Raw genomic sequence first — 6,492 nt, 5'->3', positions numbered from 1 at the left:
TGAGCAGGCTTGAGAGAGGTCATGGTTCACCAAAGAAATGGAAGGACCTGCTGTTTAATTGACAGATTGAACTGTCCTGAGTGAAGGCTTAGCCCTTTGGGTCTAATTCTCAGAGTACAGGAGCTCCATTCTCACAGAACATGAAACATTTTCTTTTCTTTACCTCTTCTAAGCAAAATTTCCTTCCCATAGTCCAGCTATGAGAGGAATGACTTCTGACATTCAAACTCCAGGTAAGTCTTCACATCTTGTGCATAATCTAACCCCTCCCACAGTTGTCTGAGTCTCTCAGCTGTCCTGCCAGCTGTAGTCCAAGTCCTCAGGTCTCCATTCATTGAGATATAATTGGGACCATTGATGCCTAAGAATTCTAAGAATCCATAACTGAAACCCCCTCATGACAGTGCATCTCAGCTGTATTTGAGCTGTGAAGGGAGAAGGCCCTAGAGAGTTCTCTTCCAGGCATCCATCTTTCCATCACCAAACCCAAATGTCCTCTATCACTACCTTTGGGAATTCTTAAGAAAAACTTATCAGGCTCATCCCTTCAAGATTAGGAAATGAACAGATAATAGCAGAGTCTGAGTCTCTGTCTCCATTCTTCAAACAGAATGAAGACCTGTGTTACCGAGGCTCTCTTCCTGCTGCTGCTGGCTCTACTGTCCCTGACCAGAGGGTGAGTGGGGTTGTCAATAGGGAAAGGACATCAGCAAAGGACTCCATCCCTACAGGTGGAGCACCAGGAAACTCTGTCTTCTCCCTAGCCCAGCAAAAACTTCCATTCACTTCTCCATTTTATATCCTACCCCTGCTCCTTGCTTTCTAATTCCAGCTATTCTTGGGGGCTGTGTTGTGGAGCAATATGGGCTCCTAGTGCAGGGTTAGCATCTAAAGACTCACTATATCTAGGTGCACACTTTCTTGGATTTTACCAAGCTCTCTTCACCTGGCCTGGGCTTCCTGAGCCCCAGTTCATAAGTGTTGTTGATACACACAATTTGAGAGATTCAACAACAGAGAAGATGTTCAGTGAATGGAACACTGTGCACCATGGAAAGATCAAAAGAAACCAAAGAATTGGAAGGATAGAACATATGCTGTTCTGGACTATTTTCAGCAATTAAGAGTGTTAATGAGCAGAAGGCTCAAAATCTACAACTACAGTGCAACTGTTGAGTGAGCCCCAATCACAAACCACAAATTTACAGCTCACCATGGGGTTGATCCCAGTCTCCATGTTCAAGTATTTCCCCTAGAAAATGTGACCCATCACTCAAGAGAGCCACAGGACAGTGTTCTGAATTGCTCAAATCGATCAAATTAGAAAGGGCATATCAAAGAGATCATTTCTCTGTATGGTTCTATCACCTGCTAGGGCTTGTTGAAGTGGCTGAAAGTGGGTTATTGTTCAGGATATCACACAAGCCAGAGGAGGTATGACCGCTATGTCCTGTTTCAAGGTGATTTCAGTCACAAATTCTTTGAAGTAGCCTTCAATGACCATGATTTCATCAGGCTGAATGAGGACCTGATGACGTGGACTCCAGTTGGCAAATTTGCTGAGATGCGCAAGAAGCTGTGGGATTCATCAGGTGTTCCACAAGGTTTGCAGACTTACCTGTTGGGGAGTTGTGTGGACTTACTCTTCAGAGAGCTGATCTATGGGAAAGCATTTTTGCTGACAAAAAGTAAGAAAACACACTGCCCCATCTGTTCTGACACTTGAACTCCTGTCCCCTGAGGATTTCTCCTCAACTGGAAGAAGCTGGAACACTAGCTCAGTCTTGCATCAAAGGGGAAAGAGGGCTTGGGGGTTTCCTGTATCTGCATGAAAAAGACTCCCTAATGTTCAGCATTCTCTTAGGAGGGTTCAGTTTGTGAATTAAGCAGCAGCTACTTCCATTTAATTCATGAACCATGATCTCTTTCAGGCTTGTCAATGTCTGTATACAATGACTCTGAGGTCTATCCCCAATGTGTCTTTGAGTCTTTAATCTCCTCCCAGAACTAGAATTCAATCCTCCTACAGGGAGATACAGCATTTCCTCCTCTATCCTGGTTCATGTTGATTTTGAAACATTCCAAGGAATAGATTACCTCATCCATATCCTGAGTGTAGGTTGCTGTGAGGGGTTGGCACCTCTCCTTCAAACTAAATCTACTGTATTCACACACAGTTACATGTGCATTGATTGATCCCCAGGAAGGATGCCAAATGCCTTAAATTTCTGATTGTTTCCCGAAGACACTCCTAAAATACATGTAACTCGTAAGGTCAGACCTGACACGAAAATCACATTGAGGTACTGGGCCTTTAACTTCTACCCTGATAAAATCACCCTGACCTGGGAAAGCGATGAGAGCAACCAAACCTCAGACATGGAGGTGTCAGAGACCATGCCTGCAGGGGATGGAAGCTTCTAGAAGTGGGCAGATGTTGTGGTACCTTCTAGAGAAGAGCATAGATACACATGTCATGTGAATCACAAGGGGCTGCCTGAGCCTATCACCCTGAGATGGGGTAAGGACTGGAAGTGAACATAGACATGGTTCTGAGAGAATGGGAGTCCTCAGGGACAGCTCCAGCATGGTCAAGATACAGAGCAGCATGTCAGTGTTGTCACTCTGCTTTTCATTGTTTCCTTCCCAGAGCCTCCTGAGCCAACCTTACCCATCATGTCTATTGTGATTGCTGTGGTTCTTGGAGCTCTGCTTATGGGGGTAGTGATTGCTTTTCTGATAAGGAATAGGAGAACTAGAGGTAAGAAAAGGGCAGGGACTTAATTTATGTCTTGAGGGAAATAACACGGCCAATCTGTGAGAGTGCCCTGCCACATGACAGCAGATTTCATCCACACAGCTGCAGTTCATACATGGCAGATGTGCTGAGAGTACCTACATTGTTTGAGCATAACAGAAATAATAAACAGAATCATAACTACATTGACAGAGGTGACAGAGACCTCATTCTCAACTGTCCGAGACAATTTCCTATTTAGATTAAACTTCCAGGGTTCCAGATATCACACTTCATGTACAGGTTTCCATCATGATTCTCTGAATCTGCAGTCACAGTTCTGGATACTTATGTAAGATAAAGACCAGGAGATCCCTCTAGGTGTCTTCATCCTGCTGCCTCTATGACCTCCCATATAAGAGCATGTTTCCAGGTTAAACAGGAAAAAACTACGTTCAGTCTAGTCAGTAATAATAGTCGTGGCTCATCCACGAGAAACTTACATTAATATAGAAAAGAGCACACCCAGTTTTGCTTTGCTTGCCACAGTGAGGTGAATTTCCTAGGATGCCCAGCTTTATGTTACAGCATTAAAAAATGACACCCTATAGGACCTGGTGTGTATCTGTGAGAAGGATTGAGGATAGAACACTGAGAGATGGGGACTCTTGGGATTGGGACCATTTGATCGAGTGATGCATTGTTAATTATCTCACCATTTAAAGACATATATCTGGGTTTCTTCTTTGTTCTTTTTTATCTACAGGTTAATGTATATGTCTCAATGTGGTACCTGGACATTAAGCACAGTGTCTGGTTTCTCCTCCCATGTTTCCTTCTCTTTCTACATCTGACTATGACTGTGTGTCTCCCTTCTCTGAGCATAATGTAAGCATGTCATGGGCAGCAACAAGCCCCATCCTGATCCTTACTTTGTGTATTCCCCAGTCATCTTTCATACTCCAACACAGGCAGGGCTGGGAATTCTCCATCCCTGATTGGAATTTAGCTTTTACTAGCCTACCTATCACTTCATGGTTTTGTCCTTAATTAAGCATTTGTATATGGTTGTGCAACATGCTGGCAGATCATTTCAATGATTCATTTCCTAAACACGAGTAAAATTTGATGAAAAAAATAAAGGCTGATAAACGTATGAAATTTGTGTTTGATGTGTTACATCCATTGCCTGTATGTCATTGGTTGTAGTGTGGAGTCAAGGGAGCCTTGGACTATGCACAGTTGTTGCTGGGTCCAACTGGGCTTCTCCATTGTCCCTTTCCACATGTGTCATCATCTTGCTTTCTCCTAATCCCACTCTTTCAATATACCCGTTTTCTGGGTTATGTGATCAAAACATCTAAGACATTTTTAGGGCCTTGTCCAGTGTCTGGTATATTCTCTCATATTGAGAGTCAGTCTGGTCAGGCCTCAGTCTGATGTTAAATCAGGAGATATTTAGATCTTGTTTTCAACTTGGATTATTCTTGTTTTCATTTCTGTGTATTACTCTGGTGTCATTGTATTCTGTTGTCAACTGTCAGTGACAATATTAGGATGTGTTTCTGTTATTGTCCCACAAAAGATATCTGAGCTATTCTATCACAGATGTGAGAGGTAAACTGATAGCCTAGGGTAGTATAACATGTCTGGAATACCACCAGGGAAGAGGTTTTGGCCACAGGATGTATGCAAGTATAAGACCAACCTAGGCTGAGGACCTGTTCCCAAGTAAAGCATTAGACAAATACTTTAAGAACTGAATGGTATATGTTGGACATAGCTCTAGTATGCTAATGTCAATTCAAACAATCTGAATTAGTATTTGCTTTTCTTATAGAAAGTAGGTTTGATGTAAACAAAGTTGTGTCTAAGAAACATAATGACTCAGCCATATAGCCACTGTCTCAATCCTGATGCTTTTTTAAAGGTATTTTGATAACCTAATCTCCTTGCTCCCACATGGAAGATCAAGGTCCAACCTTGTGCATGATCAGGGTTCATTTCTCACTGTGCCCAGGTTGAAACTCCATGTGGTATTTTCATAAAGATATAGCCAGGTATGATCTCTGGAATGCTATTTGGATTTAGGCACTTCACTGAAGAATGTGACTCACAGGATGAAAATCAGATTCAGTGAATGGACAGATTGGGCCTGAACATGAAAGAAGTAACATAGGGTCTCCTAGGGCTCACGCCAGACTGTACCCATGTGCCTGGTAGCCACTTCTACCATTAGAATCAAAGAAAGGTACTTGAGGAGCCACTGGCCAGATGAAAATCACAGGGATTAAAAATAAAATCACAAACCATTTGAGTCCCCATTAATAAGATCTGTGGATTCACAAAATTTATTGTGACACAGTTGCAAGTTATTATATATTATTTTCAATAGCATAAGGGTCTCAAATTTCAGTTCCCCAACATAGTGAGTATGGATGAATATAGATGACAGAAGGAAATTTACCTTGGTTATACACAGAAATTTTAAGTATATATAGACATCTATGGACATATTTAAAATAAAATGTTCAGGAATTCCTGACTTAATAGTCCCTGTGTTTGGACTCAGAAGACTTTGTGACTCAGGCAGGAAGATGGGTCAGGGCAAAGTAACTTGTCCCCAGACACCACTTCCAGGATACTAACCCCAAGAGGTGAGGACTCAGGCTCTAGAGTTCCTAGCTTCTAGGAGTTAGTACTTACATTACACATCTCATCATGTCTGTTGTTCCTACTGGTAATTGCTAGAGACGTCAACCACCCAATGAACCTGAACATTATAAAGTAAAGCGAAACAAGACCTGACTCAGCCTGAACTCCTAAAGCAAAATGAGGAATCTGTGCTCTCCGAACCCTTCTGACCCATATCCTTGATTCAGAACCATACGCATGAGTCCTCAGTTCAGGAGGGAAAGAGCCTCACAGAGGATCCAAGGCTAAGATTGGCTAAGGTGAATTACATAGAAAACTACATTTCTGCTTTAACTTACCTGGCCTCTCCTTGTTCCCCAATTGGAGAATTGTGCTCTTCAGTTATCACTAAATCCAATTAATATTTCTTGAGGTCTGGTATATAGAAACAGGAAATGGTACCATGTAAAAACAATCAGAAAACTAGAAACAGGCTAAAACTGCAAACCAACTTTGGGTAGTATAAGTTGAGTGGAAAGAAAAGAAAAGACACCAGAGTCAGAAGGGACAGTGTTGATTCCAGGCATGCAAGAGGTAGGTGAAAGGTCATCTAGAGTATGGGTGAGGGACAGGTTAGGTGACTCCTTATTAGGGGTTTTAGCATGGCCTCAATGTGAGCTGTGATCTCTGAGAGCAGATTTTCAGGACATGAAGGATTCCTTCAGCTAGGCTCCACATCAGAAAATTTCATAACTTCCCCCAAGCCCAAGCAGAAAGGGACAAAGTGAGCAAACACTTGAGCCTGTAGAGGCCAATTATATTCAGACCATGTCATGCCTGTTGTTTCGGTTTTGTGGATTTGACACCAGCTTTCTTTAAACAGTAAAGGAAACTCGATGGAGAGAATGCCTTCATAAGATTGCCTCTAGACAAGTCTGTAAATCAGGTGCTCTTGGATTATATAAGAAAGCAGAATGCACCCGCCAGCTACCCACGACCCCCGCCGCAGGATTTTGGGACTGTTGGTGAGTGGAACACAGCTTCTGCTCCAGTCCAATCACGCGGGACCTGAGACTGCTCTGGTTGGGGAGAGAGAAATCCGGCCTACATAGGGCCACAAC

General features: G+C 42.7%; 1 pseudogene; it reads left to right on the top strand.

Annotated features, from left to right (window-relative positions):
- The first annotated feature begins 611 nt into the window (after positions 1–611).
- Positions 612–2,784, top strand: LOC110289049 (annotated as a pseudogene).
- The last annotated feature ends 3,708 nt before the right edge of the window (positions 2,785–6,492 follow it).

This window comes from Mus caroli, unplaced genomic scaffold (genome assembly GCF_900094665.2).
Source record: "Mus caroli unplaced genomic scaffold, CAROLI_EIJ_v1.1 scaffold_15892_1, whole genome shotgun sequence".
Taxonomy (NCBI): Eukaryota; Metazoa; Chordata; class Mammalia; order Rodentia; family Muridae; genus Mus; species Mus caroli.
This window is presented reverse-complemented; position numbering and strand designations above follow the sequence as displayed.